This window comes from Heterocephalus glaber, unplaced genomic scaffold, assembly GCF_053883595.1.
Source record: "Heterocephalus glaber isolate CG9 unplaced genomic scaffold, H.glaber_assembly_v1.0 deba00000347, whole genome shotgun sequence".
Lineage (NCBI taxonomy): Eukaryota > Metazoa > Chordata > Mammalia > Rodentia > Bathyergidae > Heterocephalus > Heterocephalus glaber.
In genome coordinates, this window is record NW_028258143.1 from 3593 (window position 1) to 27889 (window position 24297).

General features: G+C 35.0%; 1 long non-coding RNA gene across 1 annotated transcript in view; it reads left to right on the top strand.

Annotated features, from left to right (window-relative positions):
• The window catches only part of LOC147829830 (uncharacterized), a 52488-nt gene continuing 28191 nt past the window's right edge, over positions 1-24297 (top strand). Inside the window, exon 1 of the long non-coding RNA XR_015445936.1 lies at positions 1-24297. This exon is cut by the window's right edge and continues 5421 nt beyond it. This is a non-coding gene — a long non-coding RNA (uncharacterized LOC147829830).

Consider the following 24297-nt stretch of genomic DNA (forward strand, 5'->3'; position numbering starts at 1 on the left):
TTTTTTTTTTTTTTTTTTTTTGTGTGTGTGTGTGTGTGTGTACTGTTTTTGGATTTCTACACAAAAGATCATCTTATCCGTGAACAGAGATAATAATGTCATGGGAAATATGAGATATGAAATATTGTATCTCCCAACCTGTTAACCGTATGATATGCCAAGTTCTTGTTCTCTAGAAATTGAAGAATGAGTCCTAGGAATGGTGGAGGTTAAAAGTAGGAAGACATTTATTGATAGGACAGCTCCCAGGATCAGGAGGGGTCCTGAGTGGGTAGCCCAAGGACCCCACTTTACAGAGAAATTTTATAGGGTGAAACCCACTTGGGCACAATGTGGGCCACAGCCATGGACATCCAGTAAGGTTACAAGTATAGTCACTTAGGTAATGGTGTCCAATTGGGAAGCAAGTCACGTAGCAAACGTGGATGGAAAGAACAAGGATTCTCCTAGGGGGCAGTGGGTCCAGAGGTCTCTGGTCACCCCAGGGTGGTGATGCCTATCTATACTTCACTAAGCCCAGTTCTTTGAAGAAGTCTGTGGGTCTGGTCATCTCATCTCCATCCAGAGGGCTGGTTTTCAGCTGCTGTGCCACTGTGCTGTGTTTCACCTTTGTCCTGGCCCCCTCCAGGACTCAGCCCTGTCTTATTGCCTATAGTATTTTTACCTAGCTCATCTATCTATAATAATTTTATTACTTCCTTTCTAATTTGAATGCATTTTATTCTTTTTTCTTGCCCAATTTTTTGGAATAAATCTTCAAGTATTACAATGAGAGTGGGCATCGTTGTATTGTTCATAATTTAACAGGAAAAGCTATCGATTTTATGACTGAGTATGATGATAGCTATGGGTTTTTCATACATGGAATTTATTGTGTGTCTTCTATTTCTAGTTTGTTGAGTGTTTATCATGAAAAGGTAGTTTCATAATTTTTTCAGATGCTTTTTCCATATAAATGTGATAATCATGCATCTTTTTCTTTCATTTGTTAATATAATTTATTACAATGATTGATTTTGATATGTTGAATCCATCTTTGCATACCAGGAAAAAAATCCTATTTGGTCACAATGTGTAATCCTCTTAATTTAATGTTTAATTTGGTTTGCTGGTATTTTGTTGAGGACTTTTGCATCAGAATTCTTCAAGAACAATTGGTCTGTAGTATTTTTTCATGAAATTTTCCTTTGACTTTGGTATTGGGATAATGCTGGCCCTGCTGGAATAGTTTGAAGAAGATTGGTGTTCATTTTTCTTTAAATATGTGGTAAAATTCCCCCATGAGTTCATCTAATTTGGGGCTTTTCTTTGTGGAAGGTTTTGGATTGTGGATTCAATCTCCTTACAATCTCCTTACCCATTATGGCACCTGGTTTATATCTGGATTTCTTTAGGGTGTATTCTGCAGCTTTATTTTAATTCTTTGAATTGGTTTAGGTTTTTCATTTCTTCATGATTCAGTCTTGACAGATTGTATATTTCTAATTTGTTGGCATATAATTGTTCACATTAGTCTCTCATAACCTTTTTTTTTGTATTAAATTCTTTTATTGGTACATTGTAGGTATACAACACAATTACATTTCTCATTGGGAATTGTACCTTTACATAATGCATCTTGGTTCTTATTTTTTCCCCCCTAACCTTTTTAATTTAGTGGAATCAGTTGAAATGTTTCCTTTTTCATTTCTGATTTTACTTATTATTTTTAATTTAATCTTTTTTGTTGTGCTACAAGGGATTAAACTCAGGGATTTGCACATGCTAGGCAAATACTGTATCACTGAGTGATATTGCTACCCTTAGATTTTATTTATTTGAGCCTTCTTTATTTCCTTAGTAAATCTAGTTAAGAACTTGTCAATTTTGTTCTTCTTTTAAAAATCACTTGTAATTTCAATGATTATTTTCTATTCTAATTTTTATTATTTCCTTCCTTTTGGTATCCTTGCTTTGCCGTGGTTTTATTTTTATTTTTTATCTTCTTGAGATATATTGTTAGGTTGTTGATTTGTAATCTTTCTTTTAAAAATGTGTTTACGGTACAAACCTTTTTAATATTTCTTTTACTATTTTTGCTTCATTCCGTAAATTTTGGGTTTTTCTTTTTTGAGACTAGGTTTCTCACTATTTAGTCCAGATTGGCCTTGAATTTACAATCTTCCCATCTCAGCCTCCTGAGTGCTGGGATTGCAGATGTGTGCCACACAATCAGGCCCTATGTTCTGTTTTCATTTGTCTCTAGATATTTTCTAATTTTCTTTGTGATTTTTTGACTCATGGGCTTAAAAATATTTAAATGGGTTTTAAAGATATTATGTATGTTCTACACAATTGTGAATTTTCTTGTTTTCTTTTTGTAGTTGTTTTCATTTCATTGTTATCAGGAGAAAAAAATACTTGGTATGATTTAAATTTTAAGATTGTTAAAACTTGTTTTATGGCCCAATATGTGGTCTTACCTGGAGAAGTTCAATGTATGCTTGAGAAAAATGTATATTCTGTTGTTGGATGGAATGTGTTACATGTCTGTTAGGTCCCAGTTGTTCTATCCATTATTGAAAGTGGGTGTTGAAGTCTTCTACATTATTGTGGTATTTCTTCCACCAATTTTGTCAGTGTTTGCTTTGTATATTTTGGAAATCTGATGTCAGGAGATAAATCAGCTTTTTAAATCATTATGTAATGTTCCCCTTTGTCTTTGTTTATGGTTTCAGACTTAAAATCTATTTTGTCTCCTATAATTATTTCTACCCTTTTTGGTTAACATTTGCTGTAGATTACTTTCTTCTGCTTTCACTTTCAGCTTATGTGTATCCTTGTGTCTAAATCAAGTCTCTTTTTACTAGCATATAAATAGATCATATTTTTAATTCATTCAGAATACCTATGACTTTTCACTTATGAATTTCTTCCATTTAAGTTTATACCAGTTAGTGATAGGAAAAGATTTACTATTGCTATTTTCTTAACTGTTTTCAGAATGCCTTGTAAGCTATTTTGTCCCACTTTTCTTTTCTCATTATTTTCCTTTGTTTTGTTGATTTTTTTTTTGTGGTGACGTTTACTGATTCTTTTCTTATTTTATTTACTTGTCTGTATCTTCTTTTAGCTTATTGAACATTTTTATGATAGTTATTTAAAATTCATATGGGGTAAACTCATATATCTGCATTTCTTTAACTTTTTTGAGATGGGGTCTCACGATGTGACCCAGGCCAGTCTTAAATTTGTGGTCTTAATTGACTCAGTTGCCTCATCCTCTAGAGGGGCTGGGACCATAGGCACCCATCGTGGCACCTGGTTTATAACTGTACTTCTTTAGGGTATTTTCTGCAGTTTTATTTTAAGTCTTTGAATCGGTAATATATCTCTGTTTGCATACTTTGTGATCATTTATTAAAATTGGGATATTTAAACAAAAAACAGCTATATCTCTTGGTCTTATGGCTGTCTTTGCATAAATGAAAACAAATCAACCCAGCTAGAAATTCTAGGACTTTATTAAAACTTCTTTGTATACACTTCTTCTCTGCACTTTTGCATGGATTCCCAGCTTTTAAAAAAATAGTTCTTATTTTGGATTTAGTGGTTTGAAATCTGGGGTGGGGATTTAGCTCAGTGGCTCTGCCACCTGGCTCACAAGCACAAGGACCTGAGTTCCATTCCCGGTATATATATATATAAAAAAAGAAACAAAAAAAGAATTGAAATCTCTTGCCATCCCCATTTTTTTTTTTTCAGTTATACAGTTTCTCTTGTGCTGCAACAAGGTGCTATACTAGCTTTTGGCCTCAGTATCCAAACTATGTTGGTTCTCATCACTGAGTCAGATGGGATAGAAATTATATTGTTATTGTCAGTACCTCCAGGGGCAAAACAGAGTTTAGGGCTTTCTATTGCACTATTTTTTTGATGTCACTCTCCTGAGTTTTGTAGCAATTTAATCTGTCTGATTTCAATCTCTTTCCTAAGCTTCACGATAGTCTTGAAAACCAACAGCCTTTTGATTATGAGAGTCATAAAAATCAGCAGTCTAACAACCACAGGAGTGGGCAGAATGAGCATCAAGCTCACTAACTCCTTTTTTCCAGAGAATTTTCATTATTTGACATAAATGACAGTCCCCTGGAAACAACTTCTTGCAGGGCTTGTAATTTTTTGAATTGCTCTGGACTTTATTCAGTGCAAACAACCTTTCCCTTGGGCATTAAAAAAAAAGGTCAGTGGTAGTTGCTTAACATTTCACTGGTGGCAAACTAGAAGCTAACCAAAGACTTAAAATAAAAGGTTGAGGAAAGACCCTTAGGGGTCTTTGAACAACTACAACACATTTCTGAGAGCTTAGAAGAACACATACATGTACATGGTAAGGATAGATCTGGGAAGCCCTTATTCTCTTACCTGTGGATGACATTGAGGCTTTGTGCATATAGGAAGTGAAGCTTAAGACAATCAGAAAATACCTGCTAGAGTACTGAGGGGATGTCTCAGCAAAGATTCAGAGACTCCAGTGCTCCAAAACCTTTAAGGATATGTGTGCCCAATTATCCGCTAACCATTTATTTATCAAAGAGATTTCAGTGGCTACGTATAATAAAGATTATAGATTTTGAAGACTTAGTTCAGGAATATGATTTAGACAAAAATACTGGCAACAGTGTCATATCCCACAATAATAACAACATCAAGAACATCAATTAATATCTTGGACGAATTGATTGGATATTTAGAGCTGTGACATTATTAATATTATTTATAATATCAAGTTTTCCACAACATGTGTGACACATGCAAAGAAACAGAAGAGTGGTCCATAAAAAAAGAAAGGAAAAATAGTAAATAGAAAATGTAGGCTAGACATTTAAATTATTAAAACCTAATTTAAATTAACTACTATAAATAAATTCAAAGAAATAAAGGAAACCATTGCTATGTAACTAAAGAGAAGTTATAAAAACAACATCTTAATAAATGAAGAATACCAGTTAGGAAATAGAAAATATTTTAAAAATATTTTTTAAAAAGAAAAAATCATTAGAGGGGCTTAACAGTTATTAGAACTAGAAAATTCCCTAAATTTAATGAAAAACATTCATTTATACATCTAAAAAGCTCAACAAAATCCAAGTAGAATAAACTCAGAGATCTACCCTGAGACATATTATAATCAAACTATTAAAAGACAAGGAATCTTGAAAGCAGCTAGACAGCATCAGCTTATCATGTAAAAGTAATCCTTAATAAGATAATAGCCAATTTCTCATGACAAACCATGAAGGCCAGAAGGGAATGGGATGTTAGATTTTTTCACAGTGCTAACATAAAGTGACTGACAGCTTGAAATTTTGTATCCAGCAAAACTCTTCTTTAAAAATTAGAGAGAAATTAAGACATTATCTGATAAAGAAAAACAGAGACTTTATCATTAACAAATCTTTCCTACAAGAAATATTAATAGGAATCTCAGGGTGAAGTGAAAGAATATCAGACAGGTGGTCTAATCACATGTAAAGATAGAGAGACAGGTTAAGGTAACTTTAGTATATATAGAAGTCAGTATAAATATATTTTTTGTTAATAATATGTATTTGTTTATAATATAATTAAAAAATAAAAAGAAATAATTGTGAAGTTCCATTGTTGGTCCTATAATGAATAAAGACCTAATTTGTTTCAAAATAATACCAAAAAAGAGGGGTGTCTTACTTTCTCATCACTGAGACACAATATTTGACACCCAGAAATATAAGGAGAAAAGGTTTAGTTTGGTTCAGTTTGTAGAAGTTTTAGTCCATAGTCAGCTGGTGTCATGGCAGAGGGCCATGGCAGAAGAGAACCAGCTCATGACATGGCAGTGGCAAACAGAAAGACATCAAATGTGGAAAGAGGGAGAAATACACTTCTAGCCCATGTCCCCATGACCTACCAAGACCTACCGTCCAACCAGACTTCACCTCCCAAAATCACATTTCAGTAAAAACTTATCAGGGGACTAATCCTCTTCTATGAGCTAATAACCACCCCCAAATCCCCACCTATGAACACATGAGGCCTTTTGGGAGCATCTGAATATAAACCATAATAAGGGCAGAAGAAATCAAGCTACATATTAGCAATAATTTATATATTATTGAAATTTGATAGGTATTAATCTGAACAATATTGTTATATTAATAGAAATCCCCAGGGCAAGCACTAAGATAATAATTCAAAGGTTTAATAAGAAAAAAAAAAGGAAATGGGAGCTCAGATGGTACACTAGAAAATAACTACTTAAAATAAAGGCAGAAATAATAGAGAAATAAAAAAGACATGCAGTACACAGGAAAAAAAACAAATAGATTTGACAGATGCAAATTCTACCTAACAATCATATTAAATATATATGGAATAAGCACTGCACTTAAAAGTCAAAGATTGGGATAAGAAATAAAACACATGTTCACTCTATCCTGTCTAGAAGAGACATACTTCAGATTTAAAGACAAAAATTGAAAGTATGATAGAAAAAAATATACCACAAAAAAGTTGGAGTTCCTATACTAATATCAGACAAAATACTCTTTATAAAAAAATGTTATTGAGATAAAGAAGGTTGATTTATAACACTGAATAGGTCAATTTACTTGTAAAAATAGCAACTATGAACATACATGCACCTAACAAGAGAGCTCCAAAATACATAAGTGAAAAAACATGACAGAATTGAAGGAAGAAATAGATGATTCCACAGCAATTCTTAAAGACTTTCATTAATTGAAAGAACAACTAGATAGAAGCTAACATTAAATTATTCTCAGTACCATTAAAATGAACATTAAAATCACTTTATAATTCCACTCTGTACCTACTATGGCAGCTACAATTAAAAAGACAGATAATAACAATGGTTGGAGAGTATGTGAAGAAATTGGAACCATCACAAATTGCTGGTAGAGTCAAAATATCATGCAACCACAATGGAAAATACATTAACAGTTCCTCCAAATGTATATTTACTATATGATTAACTATTTCATATCAAATTTAAATCAAGAGAATTGAAAAAATGTCAATACAAAATCCTGTATATGAATGTGCACTACAGAAATATTCCTAATAGTGAAAAATGGAAACAATTCAAAAGTCTACCAACTGATAAAAAGGTAAACAAGTTTTGGTATATCTACACAATGGATTATTACTTGGTCATAACAAAAAGAGTGGAGTATTAACATATGATATGAATATACTATTTGAAACCATTATTGTAAATGAAGTAATCCAGGCACAAAAATCTGCATATTGTATGAATCCATTTATATGAAATATCCAGAGTAATAAAAACAGGAAATTGATTAATTGTATTGGGGAAAAGAGGATGAGCAATGGTTGCAACAGGTATGAGGTTTCTCCTGCAGTGATAAAATGTTCTAAAATTAGATAGTGGTGACAGTTTTACTACCCTATGAATATGTTAAAATGTTTAATTTTATGTCCTTGCAGAACAATTTTTTTTTGTACCAGATATTGAACTTAGAACCTTGTGCTTGCAAGGTAGGCGATGGAACCACTGAGCTAAATTACCAGCAAAATGTTTAATTTTATAACTTCAAAGTCAGTTTTATGGCATGTGAATTGTATCTTAATAAAACTTTTATTAAAAATTTTTAAATAAGTCTGAGAATTTCAATGTTAGCTCTTGTATATAGAAACCACAGCTGGTAGAAAAGCAAATAATTCTAGCAACTTGGTAATTAATGGTATTTATTTTCTATTAGGAAAATCATTCCAATTGTAATGACTATAATTTCAATAGATTGCTTGCATAAGGTATTAAAATAGTTTCTCTCTCTTTGCCCTGAGATGTGTTTCACTGATGGCTTTTATTGCATAAGTGAGTAGAATTACATAAGTTACACAACCACATTTGGAACACTGCTTGTCAAGGGCACAGATAAAAGGATAGGCTTATATTGGTAGATCACAGGACTGAGTGAGCTACACCTTTCATTTGCAATCTATTTCTTACACACCCATTTCTCAATAGACATTCTCCATGAACTGCAAAATCTAATTCTATGAGTCAAGCCAAATAAAGTGCATACTGCCCAGAGAAAGTATCAAATTCTTGGTCTCTTTTTTTTGGTATGTTTGTATGATTACTACCTTGGGAGTATAAAACTGTGTGCCGATTTCTAACAATTTTTGTGAGATTGAGGAGTAAAAAAAGATCTGCCAAGGAAATCTGCAAAGATCTTATGGACCCTCAAAGAACCTGACATCAGGTTTAGTGACAGGAAGGGATGTCAAGGGCTAAATGGAGGTCTCTTGCCACAGAGCAAGAAGTGGACCACATACCTCTTGCCTTGATGATACTCTACTTCCCAAGAAGAATCAACATGGACTTCACCAGCATGAAAATATAAGTTTATCTGAAAGTTTGTTTGGGCACTGTCTTGATGTTGTAGTTTTTCTTTTTTTAAGTTTTGTTGCAAATGTTTGTTTGTTTTTGGGTATCTAATTTTTTTCTTAAACATTTCTGAGTCTACTGTTCATTTAAAAAGTAGAATTCATGTCATAATTTTTGTTATTACTTAATTTATTGGTATTAAATCATTTTTACATAGTTTTCTTTAGACAATATAAAAATAGCATAATTAAATGTAATATATAATAAATACTATATTAACATAGCATAAATTATATATGTAAATCACACACATAAATATGTATATATATATGTTTAGGATATGACTATAGATTTTAAAGTATTATTTTATCCAGTGATATTATAAGGTAATTGATGCTTTTTGATGTAGAAATGAGCTGAAAATATGCTGAAAATGTCTTCTGAAATATAAAATTGTCATATGAGTTCAGAGGACTGAGTTGAGTCCAGTCCCTGTGGAGGCTGTGTGTACTGATTTCTACATGATCAAATATTTAATCAAATTTCTGCCTTTCCCATTGGCTCTTCTGTGAGATTCCTACCAATGCCTTATAGGGAGCCAATGGAACAACATCAGCCAACTCTGGTTAGGTCAACATTGGTCAACATTGCTTAGGTCAATGATTAGGTCAACATTGAACCTAACCATTGAATTTGATTCAGTTCTTGTCCAATTTGGTTTGTGACCACAATCATGGAAATAATTAAGTTCATGAATCAAGGTACCACTTGCTAGAACTAGGTTTGAAAGAGGTTAAGGCCTACACTTATACTTCCAGAGTTACTATTACTGTGATCCTGAAGATCATGAAAGCTGAAATTAGCAGGTAATCAGGCAGAGCAAAGCACAAGTGGAAGAGTGTTGGTTAGCAAAGTGTCTGAGAGGAAGGTAAACTTAGGGATCCATGAGAAGAGAGGGCTCAGAATAGAAGCTGACTCCACTAACAGAAATCCAGAATGAGCCTTATGCACTGGTGATGAACAAGTGAGGGCTGAGAAATCAAGGTGAAGAATAAAAGTATAATTGGTAGTTAAGTTTGGTTAAGGCTATGTCAGAATCTAGGACTGGAAGCCATGAATAAGTAAAACCAGGAAGCAGATGCTGAGAAGACAGAACACACAGAGGGGGAGTCCATTGACTCTATTGACTGAGATCCAGCCCAACTTTTCTGGGGATCTTGGAGGACCAGGAGATTGCATGTGTGAATTGGAGCTGTCATCACCACCACTATCATCACCATCATTATCATGATGACCCTACTATTATTTATTGATATCTTATTTATGTTCCAAAAACTGAGAACTTGTGTAAATTGTTCAACCTTCTTAAAAGCACTGTGCTTTAAATTTTATTATTGCATTTTCATAATAAAAAATAAAACCACTGACTCTAAGAGAAGTTAAATCATTTGCTCAAAGAACCTTAGGTAGTAAAAGATGAATCCACCATTCAAGATTGATTATGCTGTGTCCTTAATAATAAAACACTCTATGTAGCCCTGTTAACCCACTGTTATCTGGGAGGATAAAATGTAATGGAAATGGCAATGACCTAAGACAAACTTACCTGACTTCTTGTCTCAGGTATTCATTCAGAGGCTGTGGTTTACAGATGAAGAGGTAGGAGCAAGTGTGGAAGGAATTGGCAACCTATAGGGAAAGCATAGATCTTTTAGTTCTTATTAGATACTATACCCAACATAAAGTGTTGCCTCTACACCTGTGTCATGGTTCTGTGGATGTAAGGAGGGGAGAGAATAAACTATGCCACATATGTCTTCATATCTTAAGCTCCAAGAAATCTCATGGGGTTCTCATAGGTTCCCAGGACCAACTCTGTCACTCTGTTATTTGACCTCCAAACCCAAATCCGCACTGAAAAGAAACCACCAACATTAAGCTTTCATCAACTCCATAATCTCTAGGCAGAGAGTTTCTCTTTCTTTGAAGCATTACAACTTTTTTCTTATATATGTGAAAGCAATGACTATATTTTATTATGCTTTATTGTTTTATGCTATCTCATTCTCCATCATTATTGAGATTACAAGATATTTAATGGCAGAAATCTGTCCTAATCCTTTTGTTTTTCTCAGTACCTATTACTTAACACTGAGAGACATGTAGTTACTAAAATTTATTGAATTGAATTTCATTTACAATTAATCTAAGTGCCAAGATATTGAGTAATTTGCTCAAATCACATGTAGATTCCTAGCAAGGGTCAGGAAAGACTTTTCCTGCTCCCAATTTATAGTGCACTATAGACCCCATTTGAAGTCTCTCTGTGTACTGTGCAGTTCAAGGATGGATCAGACTGTGGTTGTTACCTTTCCACCACCATCCTCTGAGCATAGGTATTATCACTCTCGGGCTATTGCTCTGTATTTTTTTTCCTGCTGTGTTTGCATCTACAGGACTAGGATAGAATTTTGAAAATTTACTTAGCCCAGCAACAAACATAGTGTTATTTTACTGCTTTTTGTCTTTGATAAAGAGATGAGGAATCCTAATTTAGGTAAAGTGAATTGATTTTCATATAATCTTATGGTGAACTAGTGACAAAAATTTGAACCAAAATCTAGTTTGAGATCTGATAGCATTAAACTGTGCCTGAGTAGTCACTGAAAGATATTAGAACAAATGTGATATCAATATAAATGCTTTAAAAATCATTATCACAAACAACCCAAAAATCTTTATGTATGTGCATAGAATTGTGAATATGTTTTTATGAGCTTGGAGAAAGATGTAGACATCATTCCATATTGGCCCCCATGGAGAGTTGTGGGATTGGAAGAAATTTCAGTTGAAGATTATTGACATTTTAATTCCTATTTGTGTGGTTTCACACAAATGGATTTTAAAAAATTAAATTCTGACTGAATTTGACATTTGAATGTGTTATTTTCATTCAGGCTCATCTATTCAGCTCCTTTACCATAAAACTCAGAGATAATTCAGACTACCACAAGTAAAGAGAAGTTGTTGAAAGTATTGATAAGGAAGCCATAACATCATGAAGGCCCAGTGAGGCAGCAGAGACACAACCTGCCTCCACAGGAACTTAAGTATAAATTAAAGTATATTCAGATTTCAGGAAAAGCATGGGATATCCATTATTAGAAGCACACAACCTTACTCCCTGTGGTACCTTCCATTTCTGTCCTACTACCAAGTGACAATTTATTCTGTTTTCTCAAGTAATTTCTGAGGGGGAGAAAGAATTGGATTTGCCAATATAGTATTTTGAGGGTGGAGTGTCACACTTTATAAAACCTTACCCTTCTTTCTAGCCTAAGATTGTCTCCAAGTTGTCTTTCTATCAGATGCCCAGGTGTCCTAAGTCATGTGGCAAGAAAGGGAAAGATGGACCAGCTCTGGCTTTGGTCAGACCAGTCAGTGTAAACTTTTCTTGTCTGTTTGATCCCATGAAGAAGAGAATATTTTTATATATGTGCCTCACTCATTATTTCTGGCCCTGTAGTTATTTCTTGTAGTTATTTCTTACCTTTTGCTTAAATCTCATTACATTTGAGTAAAATTGCTTCTGTATAAGTTTATTGTCATTGCTAAACTGCAAGTTCTCTAAGAACAGGATTGTTATTGGTTGTTCTGGTGCCCTAGGCCTCCAGTATGGCCCCAATTCATAAGAGATCCTCCCCAAATATCTGCTGAACAAATGTATGTATGGCTTATAGGATAACTGGGATACTCTTTGAATTTTTTAAAATGTAATATGATTCAGTTTTCTGAAGCCTGAGTTTCTTTTTTCTGTGGATCTGTAATACTTATCTTTTGTTTAACAGTTTCTCAAAGCAATTGAGGGCCTATCAGATCTTTAGGCTATTGACATGATTCTGAGAATCTCCAAGATTTTCCAAACTTTATTTTGAAAAGGTGGCTGTGGCTAGTCAGGTGGGCTGGACAAGCCAGAGTTAGGTGAGAGTCAGGGTAATTGGTTGGGGTTGGTTGTGTAATGTGAAAGGCAACCCACCCATTTGAAAATGTAATGCAAAAAGGAGGTGGTGCAGATCATATCTATTTCTATCTCTGATCTAGAAAGCTCAGAAACAACTGTCAAACCCTGCTTGTGATACCCTCATATTCTGCCTGTGATATAGATCTTAAGGGAATGATAACCACACAATCACAGCTTTGTTCCAAGCTGCACAATGAGCTGGCTATAGCCTTGGGCTCCCATGCTTGTTCTGACAGCTCTGTAGGCACTGGAGCTCTCTGAGAGGACATTTTTTTCTTTACATAGATTTCAGGATGCTTCCAAATGCCACCTCTCAAAGCTTAGTTTCTTCCCACAGTACCTAACCTGGGAAAGTATTATTTAGGGTGCACATGGGTGGAAAGTATGATGTCATGTAAAGCCACAGATTACCTAAAGGTCAACACTTCCTTTCTGCCCCCAACCCCTTACTGTCCTGGCCCAGTCAATCTGCCTGTTAGGAAACATGTCAATGGCATGAAAGAGCACAGTGCCTACATCTGCTTTTGCCAGGGTCACGTAAAGGCAGATCATAGTAGCTTAAGCCAATGACATTTCAGGAAGTATTTAATTCTACAAATTTTTCTCAGAGTCCTTCTATCCCACATGGTTTATATTACAGATGGAAGAGAAAAGCAAATGGGGTAAAGGTAAAAAGAGATGATTATTTTTAAAGATTGCACACAATTCCTGCCAAGTTGTGGTGAATGGAGACAATGAAATGGATATTTCAAAATAGAAATTCTTGACTCCACTTGTCTCAGTATTCTAGAAAAAAAGGCAAAAGAATTAAACTTATCAACTGTTTTTTCTCAATACCTTTGAGGTTAAGGGCATAAGTGTTAGTGTCATAAAAAGCTGGGTTTGATTCCAAACTTTAATACATACTAGCTGTGGGGTCTTGGCTGTTATTCCTCTAAGAGTCTGAGTTTCCTTACATGTAACGTGTTCTTTTTTTTTTTTTTTTTTGGTACTAGGGATCGAACTCCAGTCCTTGCACTTGCGCAGCAGGCGGTAAAACCACTGAGCTAAATCCCCGGCCTTCTATGTGTTTCTTATGAGGACTAAATGCATTGAAGTTAGATAACAAGGACAATACATGATATGTTGATTGCTCAATAAATAGCAGTTTGTAATATAATTCCATTTGAATAATATTGACTTCCTTAGGGTTTGCTTGCCTTCTTTCTTATTATTACCTGGGCTTTCTAGTGCTTTTTATTTATGGGAACCTTCTGAGAAACACTGAGCCAGGGCTTGCTCCTCAGCAAATACAGGACACCAGCATTGGCAAGTGATCTAGGGAAATAGCAAGGTCTATTGATGCATTGCTTTTGAACCTCATCATAGCTGGTGCCAGTGCCTTATTGTAAAATGTGGATCTGCCCACTCTCTTTGCCTCAATTTTGTTTGGTTGGTTTAACAGCTACACCCACAGATACCTGTCATGCTTGGAACTACTTGTTACTACATGTCCTGTGTACCATTATAAAGGAATTTCTTGCCATTTGAGTTTGTCTTAAGTGTTTATTGACATTGGTGTTATGTCTTTACTCGTCAGCTTCTTGAAGTTCTGGCTGCTGTTTCTTAGTTTCCCGACTATGAAATGTAATTGTTCAGTTTTAAGTACTAACTCCACTCATTTCCAATCTTGAATTAATTAATTGGCTTCCAGTCCTTAAAGTTTCTATTATTTAAGACCAAAGATTTTAGTTGTTATGTGATGTATTATACTAATAAGAACTTTATTCTTATGAGCAAACATATGGTGCTTTAGAGTGGTAAGAACACAAATGATGGAGAAGACTGTTAAATGTCTTAATCCCAGCACCAGAACTTACTGTGGATGTAGACTAAAAAAATTTATTTGTCTTCTATACCCCAATTTTCCTATCTTCATTGAATATTTATATGACTTTGATAAGTTCACATATGAGAAGCACCAACAAGAGTTCCTGAAGCATAGTGCATGTTAGAGAGGTCTTAGCTGCTGTTATTTTTTATGCACATTATATAGGCTGTGTTTTCCTCTCCAGAAGAAATTCATTAATCAAACTACAATCACTGTCTTCATTGTATTTAGTTATGAAACCTCAATGGGATGGCCCAATGGATTCCTCTATTGACAAGTAGTACTGGAATCTGTGGAACTGGAGATGGGGAAGGACCTTCTTATCCAGAGCTTTCATTTGCTGGATACATGGCAAAACAGTGTGCTGAAAGTTATTGAAGTATTGTAAAATAAGGACCATATGAGCCATAAAAACAACTTGGGGCATGATATATAAAATTAGTGTGGAGAGAGTAACAGAGTGAAGGGAGTTGTGAGCATCACAACAGAGATTCAGAGGCGGACTCCTGAACCTGGTCCTGGGAGAATTCTTGCTGTAGTGAATGGGATGGCTACTCTGAAGTGACAGGGGCAGGGCAATCATGAGGACCCCACAGTTTTTTTTGTCTTTAAGTTAGGTTTGATATTTCCCTTAATTCACCTGCTGGAAAGCCATCGTGCTTTCTAATGTACTCTACGAACAGAAAGCAGTGTCCCTTGTTAACTCCTATGGCATAGTATGTCAGGTTTTAACCTTCTCATGGTATCTATGGGAGGCTCAAGATTTCCTCACACATTAGCTTAATGGTTGTGAATATAGAGAACTTTGAATCGTATTCTTTGATTCTTACTCTATTTGGATTGTTATTACAAAATACCAGAAACTGGATAGCTTGTAAATTACAGAAATTTATTTCTCACAGTTCAGGAGGTTGGGAAGCCCAAGATCAAGGCAACTGCTGTTTGATGAGTATCTACTTTCTGGTTCATAATAGAAAGCTTCTTGTATTCTCACCTGATGGGAGAAATGAACTAGTGCTCTGGGATATCTTTTATAAGGCACTAATCTCAATCATGACAGTGGAGCATGAGAATTACCACCTACCATAGGCCTTATGTCTTAATACAATTACCTAGAGGGTTAGGATGTCAGCGTAACAGCTGTGAGAGGACAAACATTCAGGACATAGAAATCTCCACTTCTTGGAAAATAATAAATAGTGAATAATTCATAAATATAATGGATTTCAGTAATGACATAAAATTAATCTTCTGTACATGATACTATAATTAAGTGTTTGTATCTGCCATCTCACAGGTCCCTTGGATGATTCCAACAATGTTAGATATTATTATATTTTTAAGATGTGATTGTTGTATTATTTGTCTCTAGATACTATATACTGGCTTAGTTTAGGAAGGATCACTTTAGAGAAAGTGAGGATGAAGAATGAAATCAGCGAGACCAATTAGAAGTCTGCAGAGCAGTATAAGTCTAGATGAGAGATGGTATGGTTTTAGGCCGAAATGAAAAGGATAAATATACTGAGAAATTGTCAGATCTTAGATATACTTTGAAGGTAGTGCTAGCAGGAATTCCTAACACAAGAGATGTGGATAAAGAGAAAAAGTAAGGAATCAAGTTTGTTGACTTCAATATGTAGAAGGATGAAAATTGCTACAACTCAGATGGGAAATGGTGTAAAACAAATAAGCTGAGAGAGGAAGAACAAAAAGCTAGTTTGGACTTGAGTTTGAGTTATATACTAACCACTCAAGTAGCCATGTCAAGTCAGAATAGAAATCTTGAGCAATAATTTTAAAATCTTGTACTTTTTCATACATAGATATTTTTAAAGATGTAAGACTAAGAAATTTTCCTGGGAGTGAGAATATAGAAAAGAGAAAAAAGACCAAAGAGAGTCTTAAATCACATCTCTTAGAAATTGGTGGGAGAAGGGGAATTCAGCAAAGGAGAATGTGAAAAAAAGGTGTCAGTGGAGGCAACGGAAAAGACACTTGGAGCCTGGGTACTCATTTCCAAAAGCACATTAAAGAGAAAAGATAGATCACTTGCAGGACAAGGCTGATTTGGATAAGAATGAAAAATGAAAGATGACCGTTATACTTCACACCGTAGAGTTCACTGGTGATCAGAAGGGAAACTTTTGATAAAGTGGAAGTGTATGGAAATCTTTGGGGGAACGAAGACCTAAATGGGATAGATTTAAAAGCAAATGTAAGATGTGGAGGCCCCAAAGGGCAGGAGAAGCACCTAAATGGGTATATGTCCCCAGAGATGAGACAGGTGCAGGGGAGAGCAGGATTTAGGAATGGATCCCCTGGCCAGTTCATTAGATATTTTTCTGAGGCTTTTATAATTGGACCTGTCGATTTTCCCCCTTCTAAATACCAACAAGGAAGTCACGTTTTAATTGTACATTATGTCACTATTCCATTCTGATAGGAGACATATTGCTGTGGTGGAGTTTTTGTGTGTGACTGTGGAAACTGCTCTGACAGGAAGACAATGGACAGTCCACTCTTAGATCTTCTCCATGTGACTTGGGGAGTGAAAATCGGTTTTCCAGAGAATGGCGTCTGTGGTGAGCATCAACACAAGGTTGAGATTGCTCTGTCACCAAAGAGACCAATATTAGGAGCAGGACATTTTAGTCAGTGCAGTGAAGAACCAAGAGAATATGAGCTTGGCAGAATGTTAAGTCTGAAATCAGAAAAAATAGACATCGACTATAAAAAATAGACTGCTATGACTGTGCTCCCCAAAATAATACGTACAGAGCTGTAAGTGCATGCTAAGAGGTGAGTGGACAGAACTTAGGAAAGCAGTTGCTATTGGGATTAAGGACTGGACTGCTTTTTCATTGCTGTGCTGAGTAACCTTCATAAATCCATGAGGGGCCAGTTTGCTGATTGCAGGATTAAAGCCACTCTTCGCTTATAAATGGACTTCAATTTAGGAGAGTGTTGCCTTTCATGTTTTTTTTTTTAATTTTATTTTATTGGTACATTTTAGGTACACAATATAATGACATTCATCATTGGAAATTTGCACATTTAAATAATCTCTCTTGGTTCTTATTTTTCCCCATTCCCCCGCCCTCCCTTCAACCCCTCCACCACTTCCTATCTACAAAGACTTTCTTTTTTTCATTTTCTCATATTATTTCCATTCCTTTCTTTCTTTTCCCCTACCCCTCCCATTTCCCCTTCCCCTTTGCCCCTTTTCTTCCTATTTCACAAGATCTACTATACCTTTTAGTCCTTATTTACACTTTCAGATTCTCACACTAGAGAAACTATTCTGTATTTACATGTGTGTCCTATTTATTTCACTTAAGAGTATCACCTCAATGTGCATCCATTTAGCTATAAATGTCTCTAGTTTCTGATTATTTATGGTTGGGTAATACTCTATTTTATAAAAAAACACATTTTCTTTATCCAGTCTCCACTTGACAGGCAATTGGGTTGCTTCCAAGTTTTTGCTATCACGAATTGTGCTGGTATGAACGTGGGTGAACATTTATCACTGTGGTATGATTCTTTTAATTCTTTGGGGAAGATACCCAGCATGGGAATAGCTGGGTCAAATGGGACTTCTAGTGCTAGTTCTTTGAGATATCTCCATACTGACTTCCACAGTGGTTGCAACAGTCTACACTCTCACCAGCAGTGGAGCAGTGTTCCTTTCCCCACAGCCCCGTCAGCATTTGTTAATGGTTAATTTCATGATAGCGGCCATTCTTTTGGGGGTGAGGTAGAATCTCAGCTTTGTTTTCATTTACATCTCTTTTATGACCACTGATGCTGAACATTTTTTCATATGTTTATTTGCTATTTCTAATTCTTTGTCTGAGAAATGTCTGTTCATTTCAGATGCCCATTTTTGGATTGGGTCTTTAAATTTAGGAGGTCTGATTTTTAAAAATTCTTTATAGATTTTAGATAGTAGACCTTTGTCTGAGGGACAGCTGGTGAAAATGTTTTCCCACATTGTGGGTTGTCTCTTCACACTGCTGGTGGTTTCTCTTGCTGTGCAGAAGCTTTGAATAAGAAGCGATCCCACTTGTTGATTATTTGTGCTAGTTCATGGGTATCTGAGGTTTTGTTCATAAAATCTTTTCCTACACCAATGTTTTCAAGAGTTCTACCTAATCTCTCATCCAGTTGGTTCAGCATTTCTGGGTTAATATTTGGATCTTTAATCCCTTTCAATTTTAGTTTAGTGTATGGTAAGAGATACAGGTCTAGTTTTAATCTTTGGCAAGTTGAAACTCAATTTTTCCAACACCATTTATTAAAGAGGCTATCTTTCCTTCAGTGAGGGTGTTTGGCTCCTTTGTCGAAGATAAGATGGCTGAGTGTGTCTGGAATTGTTTCTGCATCTTCTAATCTGTTCCACTGGTCCTCTGCTCTGTATTTTTGCCAGTACCATGCTGTTTTTAATCACAGTACTTTGTAGTATAGTTCCAGTTGGGGGTTGTGATACCCCCTACCTCATCTTTATTGCTTAGAATTGCTTTTTCTATTCTAGGTCTCTTCTTGTTCCAAATGAATTTTTGGATTGTTTTCTCAGAGTCTGTGAACTATGCTGCTGGAATTTCAGTTGGGATTACATTGAATCTATACAGCAGTTTTGGAAGTAGGGCCATTTTCACTATGTTGATTCTTCCTACCCAGGAGCAAGGGATGTCTTTCCAATTTCTGATAACCTCTTCAATCTTTTTCAGAGTGCTATACTTTTCAGAATAGAGGTCTTTGATTTCCTTTGTTAGATTGATTCCTAGCTTTTTAAGTTTTTTTGGATACTATTGTGAAAGGAATTGTTTGCCCTATTTCTCTTGCAGTGAGTGAGTCTGTTGTTCATGTAGAGGAAAGCTATTGATTTTTGTGTGTTGACCTTGTATCCAGCTATTTTAATGAATTTGGTTATTAAGTCTAGAAGACTTTTGGTGGAGTTCTTGGGGTCTTCTATATACAGTATCATGTCATCTGCAAATAATGACAAATTGATTTCTTCATTTCCTATCTTTATTCCTTTTATTTCTTTCTCTTGTCTAATTGCCATGGCCAATGTTTCCAAAATTGTATGAACAGGAGTGGTGATAGTGGACATCCTTGTCTTGTTCCTGATTTTAGTGTGAAGGATTTCTGCTTTTGACCATTTAGTATGATATTGGCTGTTTTTCATAGATGACTTTTATCAGATTGAAGTAGAGACCATCTATTCCAAATTTTTGGAGAGGATTTTGATCATAAATGCTTGTTGGATTTTGTTGAATGCTTTTTCTGCATCTATTGAGATGCAGTTTTTATGCTTGGCTCTATTAATATAGTGTATTAGACTTATTGATTTGCGTACATTGAAGCATAACCTGCATCCCTGGGATGAATCCCATTTGGTCAGGGTGTATGATCTTCTTGATGATTTTCTATCTTTTATTTGCCAGTATCTTATAAAGGATTTTTGCATCTGTGTTCATTAGTGAAATTGGTCTATAGCTCTTTTTTTGTTGTTTTTTGTTTTTTGGCTGGGTCTTTCTCTGCTTTGGGGATCAAGGAAATGCTTGCTTCCAGGAATGAATTCAGGAGTATTGCTTCCCTTTCAATTTCAGTGAAGAATTTAAACAGTAGTGGCAGTAGTTCCTCTCTAAATGTCTTGTAGAACTCAGCAGTAAAGACATCAGGACCTGGGCTTTTCTTAGTTGGTAAGTTTTTAATTACATTTTCAATTTAATTGATTGATATTGGATTGTTTACAATTTTTAGGTCATCTTCGTTCAACTTTGATAATTCACACATATCTAGGAATCTGTCCATTTCTTCTGTGTTTTCCATCTTATTGGCGTGTAAGTTCTCAAAGTAGGTATTGACGTTCCTCTAGATTTCTGCTGTCTGTTGTAATTTCATCTTTTTAATTCCTAATTGCATGGATTTGGGCCTTTTCTTTCCTTTTTTTTGATTAGATTGGCTAGGGGTTGGAAATTTTGTTTTTTCAAAGAACCAACTCTTGGCTTCCTTGATTTTTTTTTTTTTTTTTTTTTTGGTACCAGGGATTGAACTTGGGTCCTTGTGCTTGCGCAGCAGGCAGCGAAACCACTGAGCTAAACCCTTGGCCCCATTCCTTGATTTTTTAAATAGTTCTCTAAGTCTCCATTGCATTGATTTCTGCCCTGATGTTTATAATTTCCTCCCTTGTATGAGCTTTGAGTTTGTCCTACTCTTCTTTTTCTGGAAGCTTGAGGTTCAGCATCAGGTTGTGTAATTGAGCTCACTCTGTTTTCCTAATGTGAGTATTCACTGCTATGAATTTTCCTTGTAAGACTGTTTTCAGTGTGTCCCATAGATTCCAATAAGTTGTATTGGCATTGTCATTTAATTGAACGAACTGTCTGATTTCTTCTTTAATTTCCTGTGCGACCCATTGGTTATTCAGAAGTGTGTTGTTCAGTTTCCATGTGTTTATGAAATTCTTGCAATTTTTTTTGCTATTGATTTCCAACTTGATTGCACTATGGTCTGATAATATACAGAGGATAACTTCAATTCCTATCTACTTACTTAAATTAAACATGTTCTATGAGTGAGTATGTGGTCTATTTTGGAGAATGACCCATGTGCAACAGAAAATAATGTGTATTCTGATTTTGTGGGGTGGAACAGTCTGCAAACATTTTTTAAGTTCATTTGTTCAAGAATTTGATTGAGTTCTAGTATTTCATTGTTTAATTTTTGTTTAGGTGATCTATCTATTTGTGATAGTGGGGTATTGAGGTTCCCCATTACTCCTGTATTAAGCTTACTTGAGTTTTCATGCCTGTTAGTATTTGTGTTATATATTTGGGTGCACTAGTGTTTGGTGCATAGATATTTATGATTGTCATCTCTTCCTCTTGGATTTTTCCCATTACAAGGATGTAGTGTCCTTCTTTGTCTCTCTTAATCAGTGTTGGTTTGAAATCCACTTGATCTGCAAAAGGGATAGCTAGCTACTCCTGCCTTTCTTCAGGTTCCTGTAACATGGGTATTGTTTTCCACCCTTTAACTTTCAGTCTATGAGCTTCTTTTTGAATTAAGTGTGTTTCTTGTATGCAGCATATTGTTGGATCTTGCTTCTTGACCCATTCTGCCAGTCTATTTCTTTTGATTGGTGAATTGAGACTGTTAACGTTGATGGTTATAACTGATATGTTTTGACTTATCATTGTCATGACCTTTTCTTTTTGTTGGATTCTCCCCTTTGCCTTTAATTTCTTTCATGCCCAATGGATTCATTCTGCTGGACTTCCTCAGGTTGTGATCCCTGTTGTCTTATCCTAGGATATTTTCTAAAATTTTTTGGAGTGCTGGTCTTTTATTTATGAAGTTCCTGAGGTGCTCTTTGTCATGAAAGTATCTTATTTCACAATCAATTTTGAAAGATAATTTTGTAGAGTACATCAATCTGGGTTAAAGGTTGCTTTCCTTTAGACCTTGAAATATGTCACTCCATGCTCTTCCTGCCTTGAGGGTTTGTGTTGAGAAGTCTGCTGTGATTCTGATGGGTTTTCCTTTGTATGTGATTTGTTTCTTTTCTCTAACAGCTTGTAGGATTTTGTTCTTCTGTTGGGTTTTTGGAATCTTAACTATTATATGCCTATGTATAGATTGGTTTTTGTCAAGGTTAGTTGGAGTCCTATATGCCTCACTTATTTGTATGTCACTTTTTTTACCCTGCTTGGAAGTTTTCTGCCATCACTTCTGTGCACAGTTTTTTTATGTCATCTCCACTCTCTCCTGTTTCTTCACTGGCTCCAATCAGTCTGATGTTATTCTTCTTTGCATTGCCTAGCAGCTGCTGGATTTATTTCTCATTGTCCCTTTTTATTGTAAAGAAATTTTTCTTTTCCTCATCCCTAATTGCAATCCTTTCTTCTATATCTGAAATTCTGTCCTCAAATTGGCTCCTTCTGCTGTGTAAACTTTCAATGTAGTTTTTAATCTCCTGGAAATCTGTTTGCATCTGTTTTATGGATTCCATTTGTTCCTTATGTTGAGATTCCATCATATTTCTCAGCTCCTCTATTTTTTTTTCTGTGTCTGCTCTAGATTTATTAATCATATCTTGCACTATGGACACAATCTCTACTGTTATCTGAGAAATTATTTCTGATTTCATTTTTTCCAGATCCTCTTTGTTACCAGTTAAGATAGTCCAGGTGGTTGAGTATCTAATTGTTCCATCTCGTTTCCCTTTGGGATTGCTTTAGGTGATTTGGAAGTCTGGTTTTGAGACTTTTGTACATGTCTTCTCATTTCACTGGGGGCATGAAGGTGTGTTGCTGTCGCCCATTATGCTCACCTCCTGAGCACTGAGGGCAGTGGTATGGCAGCCTGGAAGGCTCAGCTCCTGCCTTTCATGTTTATAGGAACCAACATCATACTTTTTTCTCCTATCATTTTCAGATTCACCTACTTAGAATTTACTGTACCTTCAGTACATATTTCTGTACACATTTCTCTTGATATGTGAGGAAGAAAAGGAGATGTGGTGATTGCATGAAAGCTTTGGCATCTGGGCTGGTAATCTGATACCTTGGAGCAGTGGGCCAGAAATCCTCAGTTGGCTGTTGCTTTAACAGCTATCAGGGTGTGCCACAAGTGATTCTTGAGATTTTATTTTAGTTGTTAACATTTCCTCATAGAGATTAAATTGTTGCTTGTCAAGTTTCAAGCTGAGAAAATTTTTCACTGAGACTGAAAGAAAACTCTAATATCTTATGCACTGCACTATGTGGTCAGATTAATACTCTTAGGTACCTTGTTGCTTATTTATCATGACAAACTGCATTTTTAAATCAGATTTTGTTTATGGTACTCATTTGTTTTAAAGACTCACAGTAACTGTTACGTATAAATAATAAACAACAGAACTTCTAATTTTGTTTAAATGCTGTAATTTTCTATTTCCATATCCAGGGTTTTACTGATTTATTCAACAAATATTGAAATATTAGAAGAAACTCCTAATCCTCATGATTGTTTACATTTTACATAGTATAAATGTATCATTTTGTGGTTTTAAATGTGTATTTTATATCTATAAATATTTATATTATTTTCCAATTTTACTACCACAAGCAGTTCTTCAATGAATAACACTGTAAAAGTATGTTTTTATTTGTAGGTAGTCTTTATGTTTGATTCCTATTAATCCTTTCTTACATTTCTTACAAATAATTTTTTCAGAGTTTTTGTTCCTTGACTTGTCTTTTCAATCTTGTTGGTAGCATAGACTAATCCCTAATACAAACAACATTCAACTATCTAAGCATGAACTACCACTAAATTTTGCAAAACACCTAGCTACAAAATGCACATCCTGGAAAAATGATCTAGTATGCTCAATTCTACCTTTTTGTCTTAATACTGTATCTCACATATCATTTTTTATTGTATTAGTGGCCTAAGTAGGTGTCTTCTCTCATTTTTCTACAACTTTAGGAAAATAGATTCTATTAAATCTGACAGAGCATGCCCCTCTGAAAGATGGTAGGGAAAATTATTTATAACATAATGAAAGCTTGAGGCTCTTAAAAAATAATGTGTTTTTAGAAATAAAACCTGGTTATACATCAACATGATTATTATTTTAATGAGTTAATATTTTAAATGTTCCATTTTCCATTTTTATGTTGCTGTCCTACTTCATGTTTAATCCTTCCATTTAAATTTTAGGCAGGAGACTAAAAGTAGCTGAATTGAAAACCTGGCAGAGGTGGTCATAATTAGTTGTATTCTGTCATACAATTGCTTCATATCTTGATGAAGAAATATATGAACTCCAACAGATCAAATATTCATCGAATCCTGTCAGTAGCCCATCTGCACGTCAGTAATTTGGTTTCTGCTGCTCATTCAGAGATTCCTTGGGTCAGTTGAGTGATGAGTTAATAAGAGTAGAATTATAGAATTATATAATAAGAACAGTACCAAACATCCACTCTTCCCTTTTTACATAGTATAAAG